The 21,343-nt window shown below is 45.5% G+C and overlaps 1 protein-coding gene across 1 annotated transcript in view; it reads left to right on the top strand.

The window, feature by feature from the left end:
- The window catches only part of LOC147662065 (uromodulin-like), a 595,050-nt gene that overhangs the window by 301,847 nt on the left and 271,860 nt on the right, over positions 1-21,343 (top strand). The gene's annotated exons all lie outside the window — the stretch shown is intronic.

Genomic DNA, 21,343 nt, shown 5'->3' with positions numbered 1-21,343 from the left:
ATCGTGATCAGAAACTTCGCGAGGACGAAGAACCTTCAGCCCAGATACGTCGGCCCCTTCCAAGTCCTGCTTGCAACGAGAACAGCAGTTCGTGTAGCTGGTCGCAAGCATTGGGTGCACGCGTCCCATGTCAAGCGTGTACCTTTGCCACTTCCTTACGACGACTGGGTGAAGAAGGGAATTGGTGCCTCCGAATTTGAACGTACGCCAAAGTTCATCCCTTTCAGCGATGCCGAATTGATTACCGACACTCCAAACTCTGACTCTCTTTCTGAAAAAACTCCTTTGAACTCTGAACATTTGTCCTCTGCATCAGAAAAAACTCTGTCATCTGCGAACCTGAACACTGCAACAACTACTAGTGATACGCTATTTGCCGATCAAACAGTTCCTGCGAAGCAAAGATACAATTTACGACCTCGTAATATGGACAAATAAAGCAGGCAACTGCCATTGTGATATTTTTGAAATTTTGAACTTTTGCCTTCAGCCAGGAAGTTTGCTATTGTTTTTTTTTTGTTTTTAAAATTGCCTTGCCGTCTGGGTAGCCGTAGGGTCGTGGCTGTGTGCCTAGTTGAATCTGCGGGGGTCTGACACAAGGTCGATCTTTCTGTTGGTTCTGGGAACTCCCAGGGCTGATAGAGGCATTTTCATCTACGTACACATCATCAGTGGTCGCGAGCGGATTGTAGAAGATGGAGCTTCCTGCGCTGCAACGAGATAATGTGATTTATGTTCGCAGAAACAGACTTTACAGAATTCTTCACAGCAAATGCTTTTTAATACAATGTGCCATTACATTTTTGATTGTTTTGATAACATTGGTGGGTGGAATCGTTTTCGGTATGAGTTTAATTTTTGTGCCAGTAACTACAGTACCTCCCCTTGATCCTGCTACTTCTACTGTTTCTTCTATACACTCTTTTCACTCGTTTCCTGAACATGAGCAAGCTCGACGCTCAGAATTTATTAATAACACTTTTGTACAGCTCTTGCATCAACACCAACTGGTAGTTAACACTACAGACTGCTGGGTGTGTGGCTTGATACCCCACACTATGGATAAAGGTATTCCTTATCTGGTTTTGCCTTTCAGCTATAATGGATCATTTCAGGCCCTTCAAACCATCTTTGCTTATGCCCTTGAAACCTATCCTCCACGTCCACCACGTTCCACTAAATATAACTCTGCCAACAAGGCTTTAGTCCAGGGAATTATTGACATGATCAAGGACGTCAATAATACTCCATCTTACCCTAGAGACGAATTGCGAGTATATTTAAGTTGGAATTCTTCAGAGTATCGCCTTAGTTTGGGAGAAAGCAAGCGTAAAAGCTCAACTCCAATCTGGGTCGTACCTCACCGAGGTCAGGTCTGTTTGCAAGGTAATGGGAGAAATCCGAGAGCTCAGCTAGGGAGGAGTGAGTGCGTAGAGACTTATGTGTTTCCGGCTAACTCTTCCCCTGCTTTTCTTACTGCTAGGGGTACCTACTTCATCTGTCGAGACCGAGCTTATACATGGTTGCCTGCCGACTTTTCAGGTTCATGTTATATTGCTCGATTGTTGCCTCCAACATATACTGCTTCATCTGATTATCACAGGACCAGAGTAGCGAGAGGTGTCTTCAGCAAGGAAGATACCGCTGGTCAGGAAGCTGGAGACTTCTTCAAAGGCTTCCTTCCGTTCTGGGGACCTATGGCCAATAGTAGAAACATACGTCAGCTAACACGGGTAGTTGAATCTACTATTACTGAAACTGCTGGTGCCCTTAGCAATTTGACAGCTGAGCTTCAGGCGGATAGACTCATGACGTTGCAGAACCGTATGGTTTTAGACGTTATACTTGCAGATCGAGGTGGGGTATGCAGAATGATCCAATCGAGCTGCTGTGTCTTTATTCCTAATAATGCTCCAACAGTCTATGAGGCGATCTCGAAGCTACACAAGATTTCCGACTCTATTCATGTAGACAAGGGAAACTGGTCCTTCATGGAGTGGTTTTGGACTCTGATATCAGCGTGGGGATGGAAGGTTCTAATGGTCATTGGTGTCATCTTAGTATTCCTCTTCTCATGCTGCCTGATTATCCAGTGTGGTCCTGCTCTGTGTAGTCTTTGTGCTGCAACCTGTTTTAGGAAACCACCTGCGTTTGGAGAAAAGGCACGAGAAAGGATGATGATACAACAGCATGTCACTGACCTGATGAGCATAGAATTAGACTCTGACATAGACTGAGTAATTGCCTATGTAAGGGCAAAAGGAGGGTCTGAGGTTCCGTGACGATTTGAACCCGTGTTTTCAATATTGTCGGAAATACATAATATTGGTATCAGCGAACCGCAAATGATCCATTTAGCATATCCTAGTGTTTTCGCTACGCTAAGAGCAAGAGTACTCCTGTAACAGACACATTTCTGATCTAAACCACACATGGGCAGATTCTAGGAGCCTGTTCGATTTGTACAAAGAGGGCTGCTCCTTATATACTGATAATTGGGCTTCGGGCAAATTCTTCACATGTTACTACATTCCCAAACCTTTGTGTCCTAAACAATAAATATTTGGCGTTGCACAGGAATCGTCGACAATATCTGATGATACAACATTACGAATGAGAGGTTCCCACTTTTCCATCATAATCTCATGTCAACTTTTCATTCAGGACCCGGACCGCCTCATCGTAAATTTCGTTACCTCCCCCTAATAAAGGCCCAGAAGGAAAGGAGCAGAGCCAGGTGCAGAAGATAGAAAAGCGGGATAAGGGATGTTTGTGGGTTGTAAATGGGCAAGGCTACCGGCTTCGGCCACCTAATCATGATCGGGACAATGGACACGAGAACCAGTTCGGTAGGGCTGGCCTCGGGCAGAGGAGGCAGCCTTTGTCGAGTCATGCAGCTACAGCGTGTTCTGTTCCAAGGTGCACGTGTCACTAGAGAGGTGAATCTCCGGCTAAGGCTACGTGTCCTTAATCAAAATGAAGTGATCAGAGGTTATTGCTTATGTGAGGGCAAGAAACACAAAATGGCTGCCATGATCCAAGATGGATGCCATGGGTAGATCAGAAATGTGTCCGGCGCCTATTTAGAGGGGTGCAAGTGTGGAGTAGCAGCCGTTTGGAGGACTGTGATCGAGCCCCCTCAATTTCTCTCTGTTGGGACTCTCATGCAGTGACCGTTGGAGCAGGTGCTCTATGATCCCCTCAACCTACCCCTGCATAGCTACAACACCAAACCCCAACACAATGGGCAAGGGGTACAAGCCGGGTGGTGCTGGTTCCAAACAAGGCACCCTGGACCAATTTACCGCTCCCACCAGAGGCTCCACGGGTGGTGAGGGAGCGGGCTCTGTGCCCGACAATGTGGCCCCCCTCGCAGCTATTAACAGTGCCAGGGACATGCTGGATGCCAAAATTGGTGCAGTGGGGCTGGAGGTATCCTTTCTGCGCCAGGATCTCTGTAAAGCTGTGGATCACATCACGGAGACGGAGATGAGGGTCTCAACTGTGGAAGACACAGTGTCTACCCTCCCAAAAAAAAACTTTTTATGGTGTCACAAGAGTTGGCCTCCAGGGTATAGGACGCGGAGGGCCAGGCACGATGCAACAACCTGCACTTCGTGGACCTGCCTTAGGGGTGCAAGGGTGCCTCTATGACCCGCTTCATTGCTCAGTGGCTCATCAACCTCATGCTGCAGGACCTGCTGTCCCCCTGCTTTGTGGTGGAGCGCGCACACCGGTCTTTGACTCAAAAACCTCCCTCCAGTGAAAATCCCAGGCCAGTAATCGGCTAGATACTAAACTACGCCGACCGGGACGCTATGTTGCAACATGCCAGGACCCACAAAGCCTGCTTCCAACATGACTCAAGGCCCATCTTGATATTTCCGGACTATACACGCTTGGTCCAGCAACAACGCCAGTCCTTCTTGGCTGCAAAGAGCAAGTTGCACGACATGAACTTGCAATACATGCTCTTATATCCAGCCAGAATGAGAATGATTTTCAACTCCAAATCCTTCTTCTTTGACACCCCTCAGGCTGCCTTCTCCTGGGACGAGGAGCGCACACGACTCCGGCCGGGCTCACCATCACTGCAGGACTCAGACTCCTCCCAAGGATCGGGGCGGAACAGGTCCAGACAGAATAAATCCAAGAGACGACATGGCTCTGGATCTGATAGACTGTCAACAAGTCTAGAGAGGGCCCCCTGATCTGCTCGGCGCACCGCTGATGCTAACAGTAAGTAGACACTGATCATTGTTAACTAATGCCTTTTCTGAAAGCATTTGACTACGAATGGATAGTAGGCGAGGATGCTAGGCCATGAGACTTCCAGGCCAAAGACTTTTGGGTCGTCCCCTCTTTTTCTTTATGTTTTGTGGATGGGGTGGGTACTTTTGGGGTGAGGGCTCGTGGTTACCCTGTTGGGAGCCTGCTGTGCCTCATTCTGCAACAGATGCTCCTAGTTCATGGCAGTGTCTGGTGGGGGATGGTGGGGCAGTTGGGGGATTTCTGAGGATGTTCATATGTTATAGGCAGACATGTTATCTAGATCAGGATTTCTCTGTTGTTGTCCCCTTAGCGACACAAGATAATGGCACTTGATGATGTACCCCCCCTTGGGGATCTGAATATGGTCTCATGGAACATGTGAGGCCTCCAGAATACGGTTAAACGCAGTGCGGTCCTCCGTCAGGCCAAAAGGTATGGTGCGGATGTCCTCCTATTGCAACCTATTATAACCTCTGATCACTTCATTTTGATTAAGGACACGTAGCCTTAGCCGGAGATTCACCTCTCTAGTGACACGTGCACCTTGGAACAGAACACGCTGTAGCTGCATGACTCGACAAAGGCTGCCTCCTCTGCCCGAGGCCAGCCCTACCGAACTGGTTCTCGTGTCCATTGTCCCGATCATGATTAGGCGGCCGAAGCCGGTAGCCTTGCCCATTTACAACCCACAAACATCCCTTATCCCGCTTTTCTATCTTCTGCACCTGGCTCTGCTCCTTTCCTTCTGGGCCTTTATTAGGGGGAGGTAACGGAATTTACGATGAGGCGGTCCGGGTCCTGAATGAAAAGTTGACATGAGATTATGATGGAAAAGTGGGAACCTCTCATTCGTAATGTTGTATCATCAGATATTGTCGACGATTCCTGTGCAACGCCAAATATTTATTGTTTAGGACACAAAGGTTTGGGAATGTAGTAACATGTGAAGAATTTGCCCGAAGCCCAATTATCAGTATATAAGGAGCAGCCCTCTTTGTACAAATCGAACAGGCTCCTAGAATCTGCCCATGTGTGGTTTCTGTGACTTCTGTGTCCCTGCAGTAATAAACCTTTGGTCTTTGACGCCACCATCGAGAAGCCTGTTTTTCTGTTCATTTGTGCACCAAGGCAGGTGGAACTCCGGGGTCTTTGGGTGTTGTTCCCTGACACCTCTGGACGGAACCAAAAAAGTCCAGAACTCCAGTCCGCAGATTTTTTTTGCAGATTTTGTGGGAAATCCCCAAAATTTGCGGATTGCGGATTTCCCCAAAATCTGCAAAATCCGCGGGCGTAACGGATTTCCCGCTCATGCCTAGTGGAAACCAAACCTGGCCAGGCAAGGGGCTTTAGTGCCCAACAGGTGGATTTCTTGCAATAGGAGGACATCCGCACCATACCTTTTGGCCTGACGGAGGACCGCACTGCGTTTAACCGTATTCTGGAGGCCTCACATGTTCCATGAGACCATATTCAGATCCCCAAGGGGGGGTACATCATCAAGTGCCATTATCTTGTGTCGCTAAGGGGACAACAACAGAGAAATCCTGATCTAGATAACATGTCTGCCTATAACATATGAACATCCTCAGAAATCCCCCAACTGCCCCACCATCCCCCACCCGACACTGCCATGAACTAGGAGCATCTGTTGCAGAATGAGGCACAGCAGGCTCCCAACAGGGTAACCACGAGCCCTCACCCCAAAAGTACCCACCCCATCCACAAAACATAAAGAAAAAGAGGGGACGACCCAAAAGTCTTTGGCCTGGAAGTCTCATGGCCTAGCATCCTCGCCTACTATCCATTCGTAGGCAAATGCTTTCAGAAAAGGCATTAGTTAACAATGATCAGTGTCTACTTACTGTTAGCATCAGCGGTGCGCCGAGCAGATCAGGGGGCCCTCTCTAGACTTGTTGACAGTCTATCAGATCCAGAGCCATGTCGTCTCTTGGATTTATTCTGTCTGGACCTGTTCCGCCCCGATCCTTGGGAGGAGTCTGAGTCCTGCAGTGATGGTGAGCCCGGCCGGAGTCGTGTGCGCTCCTCGTCCCAGGAGAAGGCAGCCTGAGGGGTGTCAAAGAAGAAGGATTTGGAGTTGAAAATCATTCTCATTCTGGCTGGATATAAGAGCATGTATTGCAAGTTCATGTCGTGCAACTTGCGCTTTGCAGCCAAGAAGGACTGGCGTTGTTGCTGGACCATGCGTGTATAGTCCGGAAATATCAAGATGGGCCTTGAGTCATGTTGGAAGCAGGCTTTGTGGGTCCTGGCATGTTGCAACATAGCGTCCCGGTCGGCGTAGTTTAGTATCTTGCCGATTACTGGCCTGGGATTTTCACTGGAGGGAGGTTTTTGAGTCAAAGACCGGTGTGCGCGCTCCACCACAAAGCAGGGGGACAGCAGGTCCTGCAGCATGATGTTGATGAGCCCTGAGCAATGAAGCGGGTCATAGAGGCACCCTTGCACCCCTAAGGCAGGTCCACGAAGTGCAGGTTGTTGCATCGTGCCTGGCCCTCCGCGTCCTATACCCTGGAGGCCAACTCTTGTGACACCATAAAAAGTTTTTTTTTGGGAGGGTAGACACTGTGTCTTCCACAGTTGAGACCCTCATCTCCGTCTCCGTGATGTGATCCACAGCTTTACAGAGATCCTGGCGCAGAAAGGATACCTCCAGCCCCACTGCACCAATTTTGGCATCCAGCATGTCCCTGGCACTGTTAATAGCTGCGAGGGGGGCCACATTGTCGGGCACAGAGCCCGCTCCCTCACCACCCGTGGAGCCTCTGGTGGGAGCGGTAAATTGGTCCAGGGTGCCTTGTTTGGAACCAGCACCACCCGGCTTGTACCCCTTGCCCATTGTGTTGGGGTTTGGTGTTGTAGCTATGCAGGGGTAAGTTGAGGGGATCATAGAGCACCTGCTCCAACGGTCACTGCACGAGAGTCCCAACAGAGAGAAATTGAGGGGGCTCGATCACAGTCCTCCAAACGGCTGCTACTCCACACTTGCACCCCTCTAAATAGGCGCCGGCCTGCGGGGTGTATGGTCCCCCCACCGCACGGAGCGTGGCGGTCTCACCATGTAGATTGCAAACAGGACGTGCCGTCAATGTGGTCTGTAATGTTGATCCAATCTGCAGGATGCCTCGTACTAAGATGGCTTCCTCCAGGCCTGTACCAACTAAACGTGGCTCATGGGGTAATCACAGGCGAGATCAGGCCTCAGCAGATGGCCAGGCGGCAGAGCCACACCAGGCCGCAGTCCCCTCCGCCGCAGAGCGCTCACCTCACGGGGCTATGTCCCAGCTCCACTAGGCCCTGGTCACCCCGGGCACCTCCACTCCGACTGCCGTATTTTCAGAGGTGGCCTGCACAGGCAGGCGCCGCCGAAGCTGTGGGTGTCAGGATGCACACTAATACTCACGGTCTCTGCGGCCCGCCACCAGTGACGGCAAATGGCCCGGCCTCGGGCTCCACAGGAAGGAAGGCTCCAGTGGCATCACCACAATGGGGATGGCAGCCAATGCAGGGCTTCGAGTGGAGGGAGGAGCCTACCTCCACTGTGGCCCTGCTGGATCGCCGCTCGTTCCAGCTCCCGGGGGTTCTTGGAGGGGCCAGGTGTAAGACTGCCCCGCACCGAACCTCACAGCTCACTTCCAGGCCCGGTCGTGGCTGCGGGCCCTACCGGGCAGGAGACTCTGACAGCACTACTCTCAAGCAGGCCTGCTTGACACCGTTCTCTGGCAAGTTCGACTCCCCTGCGATCCGGGGAACAATCAGCTTAGTTGGAAAACCACCGAGCAGGATTTTTCAGGATTTATAGTGAATATCGGCGTGGACACGCAGAGCCTGGTTAGGCTGCATCCGCCATGTTGGCTGTCCATGCCCCGCCCCCTTTACTTGACTTTTGCTTCTACTCAAAGCTAACAAGTCTTGATTTACTGCCGAGAGCTTGTCCTCCAAATCTAATACGAGTTTTGGCCTCTTCCAATCTCTTTGGTGTGTTGAATGTGTTCTCTTCCATCTTTGCCAGTCTTTCATGCAGCTGAGCAACAGCCACTGCTTGAGTGTTTTAAAGTCCCTGATCTCGTTCAGTATGGTTAGTAACATTTTTTTAAATGATGCTTCTTCTCCTCTCACCCCTTCTACTGAAGTCTCTCACTCTGGCTCCACTATGTTTTCGGTACTTACTTGCAATGTGGCCAGTTAAAATGTCTCTATACCTAGGGTGTTTTGAGGGGGAGGAGTGACTGTACAAGCATTATGTAGAAGATTTGTTGCATCTTGTGCTATCAGTCCAGCTTCATCTTCATTGTAGAGTTGTGATGGATGTTTAGATTTACTGACAGCCCGATCTTTGTAGGTTTATAAAAGAGAGGGTATTGCTTTGGGCTAAGTAGAGGTATACTATTTGCATTCTGAGTCTCCTCATCTGTGCTTAGAGATGTGCATCACTGCGCCCCCATCTGGCAAGTGGCCATTTTTATATGTACCATTTTCTATTTCCAGATCCGACATGCACTCTTCATCCTCCGATGGTGCAATGTGGTCGATAGGGTTAATGGGGTCGTTCTGCTCATGCTGTTTTCCTTTCTCTGCTAGTGCCTTGGCCATCAGTTCCATCCTCTGTTGTGCAGTTCTCTGTCCTCTTCTTACTCCTCTTGGGGCTGGAGAGGGTGTGGTTGCTTGACCTGACATCTCTGATGTTTCCTTTTTTAACCTGTTTTGGGTTGTTTATTGCGCATTTTGCTTTCATACGCAGGGAAGGAACAAGGTCCCTAACGGGCCCAACCTATAAGTATACACCTATGGATGCAGGCTATAGGAGGCTAGTCGGTATTAAGTAATTACAATCCACCTTGAGAATCATTCAGCTTATGCATTATAGGCTGATTTCTCCCATTATTGTTCTTGTATATTTATATTCCTCGCAGTGGGCAGAAAGATTAACGGGAGAATAGAAGATTCAGTAAGGAATAGTGCAGTGAACCGAGAAAATAATGGAAAAGTAAAGGTGAAAGAGTCAGTATAGAGTAGAACAATACCATCTGGCACTGAACCTGCTGTCTTTAAGGTTTGCTACTGAGTATTCTCCCCCCCGGTCCAAAAGGTGCAACACCTTTTAAACTTAATTTCTATTTCTCCAGAGCGTCTCTTCTGCATATATCTCCTTATGGGGAAACTTGATGAGATCACAAAAACCCCTACTGCTGTTCCTGTGAGTATTAACTTCTGCTATTGTGCTGCCACGGCTCCCCCCCTTACCTCCAAGTTTCATGATCTGTAATGGAGGGGGGGAGGGTAGAAAAAGGGGCCTGTGTTGTATTTTCCGCCGCACCAGAAGCAAAGGCAGAAGCGGAGCCAGAGGTCAATGCCAGGACTAGAGTCACCCTAGAGTCGCGGGCTGAATACACCAGCAGCTGCGCAGAGGTGAAGCCACACAATACTTCCTCGGGAATGGAAGGCCAGTGGAGTCAGTGGAGTCAATGGAGCCAAGGCCGGACCCGTCAGTAGTCACCCGTCGTCGTTCTCATTAGTGGCATAATGGTGCGATTGCACAACAGGACTCACCACACAAATAGTTTCTCCCCCATCAATGCTGATGGCGGTGTCGATGTACAATAGCAAATCACTGACCGTCCCTCAGTATCAGGGGCTCCAAGAGAGACTAGAATAGGAAACTAGAATTGGATGGAGCATAGGGTGCGTCTGCTGGCGCTAGCAGCTACGTCAGTGGGCTAAGCCTGCCAAGAAGACCATAAAAGAAAAATTATTCAAATAAGAGGCGCAAAGATAATGCTGTTCCTTTACTCTACCATCCAGGTACAGAGATCGACATGGTCCTTTGAAACTGTAATAAAAAAAGAAATAGAGACCTAAATTTCAAATATATGATGTTCTTCCTTGCCTAGCTAAAGGTACTCCAGGATAACATATTGTATTTCTTTACCACACTGGAAAAAGCTGGGGACCGGCTAGACAAGCAGAATAAAAAATATAGAGGCAAAATAGAAACCCAAACAATTGAGTGACAGAGGCTGGGGGCGAGCCAGGTAGAGAGAAAGCAATGATGAATGGACTAAAACAATCATAACAGGATGTGGTGAAGCATTTGAGGGGTGTGGAGAGGATCCGTGGTAAAGCGTGTTGAACAATCAGAGGAATCTTGACTTAACCCAGATCCACGCACAGTGATCCAACTTGACTGGGTTCCATGTAGGGTATGAGAATGGGGTGCTGGATCAGTGCAGGCACAAAATGTTATTACATTGAATCCAGCCCGATAGAGCACATTATGTTTAGTTACTGTAGTTAATTTACAGCATCACATTGGCATAGGGAGGAGGGACCTTAGACCTAGGAGCCGCCTGCCTGTGTGAGTACGGAACCTTTACACAGAGCCCTGCTGCTGAATCTGTTAATTATTACAGCTGTTAGATTGTTAAGATCAAATATGGAGATTCAGAATAACATTATTACTGGCATGACACGATTTAATATGATTATTTTATTCTGCAGTCTGAGAAATTCTATATTATTGTGCATGGATATTTAGCGTTGAGGTGCTTCTGTGCTGGGACCCTGTGGGCCCTACTGAATCTCCTTGTAGAGCTGGTATTACTTTCCTAATTAATGACCTGGCCCTTTCGACCATTTCCGTACTTTCAGATCCTTCCGGGATTCCAACTAGCCAAAGATTTGAACGCTGATTATAATTTTCAAAATCCTGGAGTTTCTGCTCTACCTGACTTTTGCTTCTACTCAAAGCTAACAAGTCTTGATTTAAGGTGAGAGTTTGTCCTCCAAATCTGAAATATGAGTTTCGGCCTCTTTCAATCTCTTCGGTTTGTTGGATGTGTTCTCTTCCAACTTTGCCATCTTTCATGCAGCTGGACAATCTCCACTGATTGCGATGCTTTAAAGTCCCTGATCTCGTTCAGTATGGTTAGTAGCATTTTTTGGATTGATTCTTCTTCTCCTCCCAGCCCTTCTCCTGAAGTCTCTCACTCTGGCTCCACTGTGTCTTAAGTGCTTACTTGCTTCCCGCTCAATGCACCCAGTGAAAAATTCTCTATACCTAGGGTGCTTTGAGGGAGAGGCGTGACTGTACAGGCATTATGTAGAAGATTTGTTGCATCTTGTGCTATCAGTCCAGCTTCATCTTCATTGTAGGGTTGCGATGGATCATTAGGTTTACTCACAGCCTGATGTTTTGGAGGTTTATAAATGAGAGAGTATTGCTTTGGGCTAAGTAGAGCTTCACTATTTGAATTCCGAGTCTCCTCATCTGTGTTTAGAGCTGTGCTTCGCTGCACCCCCATCTGTCCATCTGGCAAGTGGTCATTTTTATATGTACCATTTTCTATTTCCAGATCCGACATGCACTTTTCATCCTCCGATGGTTCAATGGGGTTAATAGGTTCAAAGGGGTCATTCTGCTCATGCTGTATTCCTTTATCTGCTAGTGTCTTGGCCTTCAGTTCCATCCTCTGTTGTGCAGTTCTCTGTCCTCTTCTTACTCCTCTTAGGGCTGGAGAGGATGTGGTTGCTTGACCTGACATCTCTGATGTTTCCTTTTTTTCAGCCCTGTTTGGGTGGTTTTGTGCGCATTTGCTTTTATGGCTTTTATGCGCAGGGAAGGAGCAAGGTTGCTGACAGGCCCAAACTATAGGTATACTGTTGTAAATGAAGCCAGTAGACAGAAGTAAAGCTTAATACTTATTTATTAAGCACCATAGAGAATAGCTGGTGTTCCCATCAGAAAGCAGGGAGCTAACTGACAGGGCAGAACACAGGAGAAGATGACATCAGGGAAAATGGAATGCAGGACTTAAAGAGGTACAGAGAAACGTAAGTGCAGAGAATACAACATATCCTCTTCCCTTCATATAAAGGAACACACAAAAAAAACGAAAGTGAGTAAAAAAAAAACATGATAAGACCATGCTCTTCGTTACAGAGAGAGACCTTACTTACAAACAAAGTCACGTAAATAGCCTGGGGGTCTTCTCACTCTCTGAATTCTACTAGGACAAAACTCATTGGTACTACTGGCACTAGGCTCATTGGTTCTCACCGGTTCCCGCTCGGCTCTTTTATACAGTGCCACACGCCTCAAGTTCCAACTCTCACCGTTAAATAAAGTGACAAACCTTTTGTGGACAGACTTGACCTTAAATGGTCCCCTGAAGTTCGTCAGTCCGACACCCACTCGACCAGGTTTGACTTTCACCCAATCATTCACAGCAAATTTACACGCGCCATCTGATTCACGTACAGTGTCAGGCTCGCCAGGACCAGCAGGAAGGTCAGCGTTCAGATATTCTTTCATCCACGCAGCCACTAGTTTAGTACCCGCTGAACGTCCCCTCATGACAGAAAACGGGACCAAGCCGGTCACACCATTTTCAGTAGTCCTGTAGGCCCAAACCAGGTCATTAACCAAACACTTGACATCCATTCTGGAAGAAATCGCCATTTGAATGGCACCTTTAACCATTCGGTTGGCCCTCTCCACTATGCCATTTCCCTGGGGGTTGTAAAGTGAGGTCCTTGAGTGAATAATACCGCACCTTCCCAAGAAATTAGCCATCTCTAGGGAGGTGAGTTGCGTCCCATTATCGGTAATGATCCTTGTGGGGAAACCTTCCTCTCTAAAGATCTCACTCAGCACAGCAATAGTGCTGCTCGTAGTGATCTCCTTCATGAATTTGACTACCAACCACTTGGAAGAGACATCAACTACTACCAGCCCAAACCTCATATCATGGTTCAACTGGTGGAACGGGCCAATAAAGTCGAGACATATGGTGTGCCAAGGACACCTGGGATCTACTATTGAGCCACAACCAGTGTGGCTACCCACTTTAAGTCTCTTCTCACTTTCCAAGCAATCAGTACATCTCTCCACCCACTGCGAGATTTCGGAGTCCATTCCGGGCCACCAAAAATTCTCCCTAATTCTCCTCTTGGTAAGGGACTGCCCTAAATGACCCTCATGACCCAGCTTAAATAAGGTAAATCGGACATCTTGTGGAGGAATGAATTTGTCATCCATTAAAATCATGAATCCCTCTTTGTCCAAGATAGACAATTGTTCCAGAACCTTCAAATAAGGACGAAGTGCGGGAGATAAGCAACTCTCTCTCCTTGGACCCTTCGCTATCAGGTCTTTGACTTCACACAACACCACATCTTTAGCCATTGATGTGTTCCACAAACTTCTACTAATCGCCCCAGCACACATATCTACAACTTCATCCACAGCGGCAACAGAACCCTCTGAGTTGAGAGATTCTACCCCTAACTTGTCTACCCTCTCCCAAGGTAGTGGAAGCCTAGAGAGTCCATCCGCCTGGCAATTCTTCCAACCGGGAATATATTCCACAGTGTACAAGTACTCTTGGATCCTGGCAGCGAGTCTAGCTAACCTGGCAGAGCCTTTGCCAGCGCCGCCAGGCGAAAGTATTTTAACCAGGGGTTTGTGATCTGTCAATAACGTGAACTTGAACCCCCACAGGTACATCCTATAATACTCGCAACCCCATGCTGCAGCCAAAGCCTCACGCTCGATTATAGAGTAATTCCTCTCGGCTGTAGTGAGTGTCCTTGAGGCAAACGCTACAGTTTTAAGACCAGAATCGTGTACTTGAGCCAGAACCGCACCAACACCTACAGCACTTGCATCCACTGTCAAAACAGACTTACGGTTGGTGTCGAACGGTGTCAAAATGCCTGCCTCGCAAATTTCCACCTTGATTCTTTTAAAACACGCATCTTGTTCCACACCCCACACAAACTTGCATCCACTCTTCAACAGCACCTTGATCTTTTCGGTTTTCTCTGCAAAATCCCTTACAAACTTAGCGTAGTACTCGATGAGGCCGAGGAAAGACCTCAACTGATCTTTATCGCACGGAGATGGTGCATTTCTAATGGAGTCTAATAAGTCTCTCTTAGGTTTTACCCCGTCAACAGACAATGTATACCCAAGGTATTCAACTTCCTCCACTGCAAATTTGCATTTCTCTTTCTTGAGAGTCAATCCTGCCTGTTCCATCCTCTCTAAAACGGTCTTCAAGATCACATTGTGTTCTTCAACAGTGGCCCCAAATATCAGGACATCGTCCTGAAAATACACAACATTGTTCACGCCTTTTAGTACAGCACCCATCATCCTTTGAAATACCCCAGCTGCAGAGGCGAGTCCAAAGGGCATTCGTGTGAATTGGTATATTCCTTCAGTTGTTATGAACGCTGTCAGTGCTTTTGAGTCTTGGTGTAGTTTTATTTGATGATAGGCGCTGCGAAGGTCCAACTTGGAAAAATACTTCCCACCTTTTAGTGATAGAACCAACTCATTGATGTTCGGTAAGGGAAAGTTGTCTACTACAATGTTTTGGTTCAGGGTGCGAAGGTCCACACAAAAACGAAATTTTCCATCAGATTTGGTCGTAATAACTACGGGGGAAATCCAAGGTGACGTTTCGATCTGCTCTATCACACCCTGATCAAGCATTTCTCCCAACATCTTCTTCACTTCCTCACGTGCGATGAATGGAACCTTTCTGACTTTGTGTTGCATGGGTATGGCATCATCCCGCAAAACAATTTTATGCACATAACCCCTTAACTCTCCTATATGCTCATCAAACAAACCATTCATCCCTTCAACTATCGAATCCGTAGTTATGCTATCTACCACCATCACTTGTTGTGCTGCTCTAGGATTTATTATTATCCCGAGGTCATGCTGTTTCCCCCATCCCAAAATTGCAGGACCAGATTTGGCTACATACACCTTCCCTTCGGCTGAACGATCCTTGAATGATATTACACACACCATAAACCCAATCACATCTATGCTTTCACCCTGAAAACCACAGGCATTAATGTCACTAGCAGATAACTGCACATCTTTCCAATTTGTTAGAAACATATCCTTGGGAATAATGGTCCATAAGGATCCAGGGTCAACCATCAGCTGAACCTCAACTTTATCAATAAGGAACAGGGCTTTTGGTCTGAATCTCCTCCCAGGTTCACCCTCATTCACACCATCCCCACCTAAACATAATATTTTGTTGGCACCCTCAACACTAATGATGTCTCTTACCTCATCCCTGTTTTCAACAACGGCTACTTTATCAACGTTTGTACCGCTACACATCTTTGCGAAATGTCCTTTCCGCCCACATTTCCTACACATCTTGTCAATTGCAAAACATCTCCTGAAGTCCGAATTGTGAAAAGTACTCCCACACCTACTGCACATTCTTCCTTGGAATCTATTCCTGTCATTGCCTGAGAATGTATTGTTAAATCTCTTCTGACTACTTCCTCCCAGATCTGCACTTTTCTTATTCACAACAGCAACTTCATCATGATCAACACAAGAAACACCATTGCCTTGAACATTTTCTTTTGTGTTATCTTTCTTTTCCATCTCTTTCATGCATGCATTCGATTCCTCAACTACTTTTGCTATATCAATGGCCATTTGTAGGGTTGGGTTTTTTGCCGCCCACAGTTTTTCTTGCATCTTTTTGTTTCGGCACTGTACTATCAGCTGGTCTCTTATCATTTCGTCCCTTATTTCACCAAAACTACATTTTATTGACAACTCGCGTAACCTAGCCACAAACTGATCTACAGACTCCTCATTCCTTTGGGGTTGGGTGTAAAATTTGTGCCTCGCCATAACAATATTTACTTCTTTAGCATATTGTTTTTTCATCCGAGCTTTGGCTTCTGTGTATACATTGGTTATTGCCCTACCATCTTGGTTTACTGCTACGGGAAGGTATTTAAAGGAATGCTGACCCTCCTTGCCCAAAGCACTTAACAAGAGGGCTTTCTTCCTAATTGCACTGAAATCTTTCCCATCAAGTGCCTCGATGTAATTCTCGAAAATGTCTATCCATTCATCCCATTCAATGGGTGGATCCCCAGTAGCTTGTAAGAACAATGGAGGTGCGATAATATTCAGATTCTCCATTTTTAAAGAAGCAGTATTTTATTTTTTAGAGAGATAGTCAAACTGGAATGAAATGTCACCTTTTTAACATGTGCAATATATGTGCTTCTCTACTCTTTCTCTGCTTCTCCAATGAAGGGAATAGTGTCTGTGGTAACTTTCACTGCGCGCTGCCTAAAGTCTCACAAAAAAAAAACGAATAGATAAAAAAAATGGATTCGATTGGTAAATGAAACTCTCACCCTTTAATTTCTCTTGTTGACACTCGTTTCTGTATGAATATGCTTTTTTCTATTCACCCGGTGAGCTGTTTAAAGTATCAGTTTGCACTTGCGATGTGAGCGATGTCCGTTGCTAGGATACCCGACAATCCTAAGATGGCCGCCGGGTACGTTGCGTTGCGCAGTCGCGTCACTGCTGGCACGTCACTTCCTCGAGTCGCGTCACTGCCGGCACGTCACCTCCTCCGTTGGGTGCTTCCTTCTTGACGCGGCTCCGTTAAAGAAAAACAATGGCAGGTAAATCGAACGGTGAGTCACTGGTGCTTCTACGCACGAGAAGTGTGCTCGTGTGTCTGCTCGAGGAGATTTTTTAAAAGATGCAACTTGTATGTTTGTGTCGGAGTTGTCGGTTTAGACGAGGTTAAAAAGTCAAATATTCACCGAGAGGCATAAATACAACAAAAGTCACTCCGTTTTCTCTCAAGAAGTTGCGCTCACATTCTCCTTAAATTTTAAACGTGCACAGTAATTTTTCTTTATGTTCAACTTTCCGAAATGTAGCGTTGAATAGGGTTCCTTTGGCAGGGTGCACCTCTTTGTAATCAAAACTCGACAAAGTCACAACCAGACACACGGCATAGATATGCAAACGTTCTCCCAAACTCACCAGTTGTTCTTGAGATTTTGCAGGCTTCAGTTCAAAAACGTAAACTTTTGCAGGCTTCAATTCAATACGTTTTTTCAGGGTGGCAAAGATATCTTTCTTGTTTGTTTCAAAACTTGCGTGGTTCTTTAGAATTGAAAAAAGTTTTTCTCCTCTTTTTTTTTCTTAAAAAATCCGCGTGGTTCTTTTCACCAGTGGAGTTCTCCTCCCTCTATGGTTGTTCAGCTCCTTCTGCTCATCGTCGCCATGTGTTGTAAATGAAGCCAGTAGACAGAAGTAAAGCTTAATACTTATTTATTAAGCACCATAGAGAATAGCTGGTGTTCCCATCAGAAAGCAGGGAGCTAACTGACAGGGCAGAACACAGGAGAAGATGACATCAGGGAAAATGGAATGCAGGACTTAAAGAGGTACAGAGAAACGTAAGTGCAGAGAATACAACATATACACCTATGGATGCAGGCTATGGAAGGCCAGTCGGTATTAAGTAATTACAATCCACCTTGAGCATCGTTTCGCTTATGCATTAGTTGCTGATTTCTCCCATTATTGTACTTGTATATTTATATTCCTCGCAGTGGGCAGAAAGATTAATGGGAGAATAGAAGATTCAGTAAGTGAACCGAGAAAGTAATGGAAAATTGAAGGTGAAAGAGTCAGTATAGAGTAGAACAGTACTATCTGGCGCTGAACCTGCTGTCTTTAAGGTTTGCTAGTGAGTATAGCCCTCCCCCCCCCTCCCCCCGACCACCCCCCCCCCCCTCCTCGGCCCAACAGTTGCAGCACCTTTTCCACTTAGTTTCTATTTCTCCAGAGCGTCTCTTCTGCATATATCTCCTTATGGGGAAAGTGGACGAGATCACAAAAACCCACACTGCTGTTCCTGTGAGTGTTAACCGCTGCAACTGACTCATAAGATCCTTACTTTGAATGACTCGAAGCAGGGTTGTTTATTAGCCCTTTTCTTATTTTCCTTGTTTCTTAGCGATCGACTTGACTGTTCTATAAAAGTCAACAACTCCCCTCCATAAATAGCTTCACAAAACATGTATGTTTTAATGTACGCAGATGATGCGGTAATTTTTGACCTCACACTTATTGGTCTACACTCTACAGCATAACATGGATGCTCTCTTTAGATTTAATGAAGGATTTTTTTTTAAAGTAAATATCGCTAAAACAAAAGTGGTGCACTTTAGAGGGCGGAAACACTTTACGATTTGAGTCTAGGCGGAATAACAGTTGCGGTAGCAAGAAGGAATAGCTCCTTGGGAAGCGTCTTGTCACAGACATTAGAAACGACTTCTCACTTTCTGCACATGGAGCTTAATTCTACAGCCCATGTAAATGCTCTAAAAAGATTTTATTCTTTTTTGGGAAAGAGACATTTTCATTCCCTTCTTGAAATGTATCATGTTAACATACCTGCCACTTTGTCATATTCATCAGAGTATATTCCTGTAAATAAGTGGTCTATCTTAAACTTGATTGAAGGGATGCATCTCCGTAAGATCACTACAATGAGCCAAGCCACACCAGTGCAAACATTATGTTTATAGCTCACGGTAGTTAGCGCCAACTATAGATCTATGGCAAACATAATCAGATGGGCATATAACCTACTGCACGTGGCAGAAGGTTCCATACCAACTCTTTTAAAGAGCGAAACTCGTAAGGCTCGAGCAAATCAGCATACTTTTAATGAAAATCTCACAGCTGTTTTAGAGCATTTAAATGCTCTATTACCCTTCTGCAGTGCTGGTCACCTACACACCTGAAGCTATTTTTTAGAAAAAAATGAAACTTATACTGAGCTACGACCTCGACATTGCACACTATTCACAGTTATTACATTATAGGTCCTTTACCGACAACTTGGAGTATAAGATTGATCAAAAATATCTTAGAAATACACTAGTTCACGGTGCATTATTATGCTACATTTTGGGATCCTCCCTCTAAAAACCTATACTAAACATTGGAGTGACACTAGTGATCAGTCAGGATCTTGTGACTTATGTAGGGGAGGCTTTCAAGAGATTGCATATGTCCTATGTCTGTCCCTATAAAGTCTTGGTAGGAGCTCAGAACCATATAATAAAACTTTTGTTTTAAATATAATGTATTCAGCATTATCTGATCACTTTCATTTCATTACCTCCTGATGAACTTGAGTGCTATAAACTGTATACAATCTTTACAACTTTTTACCATTGTATTAATAGAAGCCATGTTTATCATGAGTCGAACGTGCTCCCAGAAATTATACAACAAAAATTTAGAGGAAGGCTCTGTCATACAGGCTATTGCATGCACCGCACTCCAGGGGGGGAATCTGCGGGTGCCATTTTGCATAACAGCGATAGACCCGGAAGGTGATTTTTAAGGGTAAGATAGGGTTAATCAATGATCATGATGGACGCTTTTAATTGTGCTCAGGACTGGAACATAGAGCACCACAGTCAATGACATATAAACAAAGAATGACAAAATCATTAACATAAATTACGTCAAAGTCTGACCTGATGAATGTCCGGAGAGAACAAAATGCGTGTAAGCATGACTTTTTACAATTTGCGTAAGTATGTGGTATGCAATCCAGCCTAGACTTTGTTGCTGCTGATAGAACATGTGTACGTGAATACAAGAAATGGATTACGAAACAAGGATTTTATTTGATTACTCCCTACTCAAATATAAATATCACTGTAAAAAAATACCCACTTGGAGACTACTAGTATCAGCACTACATGACAGAATATTCTGGGTAGGCAATCATTACAGGATGGCATACAAGATTATTTTGACACTTATACTAATTGGACGGGTAACAATGGAGAGAAATAGGATGCAATGAAAATAGTATTAATGTGAATATTCATGGCTATTTTAAGGACAAGGCTATTAGATAAAGAAATTGACAGAAAAGAAAAACAACTCAAAACATTGCAGGTCAGACTACATACTACTAGTATAGTGCTAGAACAAGCGCATGGCCTGCGAGCAGATATACTGAGGAAAGTGACTCAAAAAGAAATTCTATGCAACATACAATACAGGCTAGCGCTATACAATGGTGGCAACAGTTTGGCATATTACTGTCTTGACTCTTACAATGAGAGAAGGTCCCTGTCACTATCCCCACAATAAGAAAAATTCCTAAATATTGTGTAAGAAAGTTTCATTTCTATTAAGGACACAGAGGTGAGGATTATGCTGAACTATCTTCACTTTATTAATTTAGCAGACTTTTTTTTAAACATCTGCTCTAAACCTTCTTTTGAAAAGAAATAGAATATTTTTTTTTACTTTCTTTTTTTAAAGAAAAACACATACAACTAAAAGTCCCAAGAGTCTCTGGAAATGTACTCCCAAGATAACCAATCAGGATACAATGGTAGTCCACAGAGGTGGCCAATCATGCCATAGTCCTTTCCTTACTGGTCCAGCTTTGTGTTTTCCACCCCTATGACCAACAGATAGGTTTCAGGCCCCATCTCCATCCTCATTCCTCCAAATAGTCATTAAAACTTTGCAAAAACTTCATGAAGACTTTCAAGAGCATATATTAACCTTGAATATCATAATAAGGGAACATTTGTACTGTAAACCCTAGGGTGGGTTCCAGAAAGAGAAACACCTTGTTACCGAGTGGGATATTCTCTCCTCCATGTCCTTAATAGAATTGAAACTTTCCTACATGATAGTTAGGAACAATTTTGATTCTATGTCAGGACCAGAGGCAAGGATTATGCTGGTTCAAAGCTTGCTCACAACCAAATGAACCATATCCAGCACCATCTTGAAGTAAAAGCTCTTAAAAGTAAAATCTGAGGACCAGTCCACAGCCTTCATAATGTTTTCCAATCTTGCTCACAGGGAGAAAGCCTTGGAGGTCATGGCCTCTTTGGCGGAATGTGCCCCGAAGGTAGTAAGGTAAATGCCTGCCTCTTGCATAACCCACCTCAACCATTGTTGGAGAGGACACCGCTGTATGCAGTTTTCTTAGGAAATTAACAGTTGTCTCTCGCCTGGAGGACGAAACTCCTCTGTCATTTGCTCGTAAGCCTTCAGACATTGAACCACACACAGTTTGGGGGAGTCTGGAAAGGCTGGTATGTGATAGCTCTAGAATGTCTACAAACTGTGAATTATAGTCCTGAAGGGGAAAAAAGTCTTCCTGTTATATCTAGAGCTTGGACAACCGATACC

This window comes from Lissotriton vulgaris, unplaced genomic scaffold (assembly GCF_964263255.1).
Source record: "Lissotriton vulgaris unplaced genomic scaffold, aLisVul1.2 SCAFFOLD_927, whole genome shotgun sequence".
NCBI lineage: Eukaryota > Metazoa > Chordata > Amphibia > Caudata > Salamandridae > Lissotriton > Lissotriton vulgaris.
This window is presented reverse-complemented; position numbering and strand designations above follow the sequence as displayed.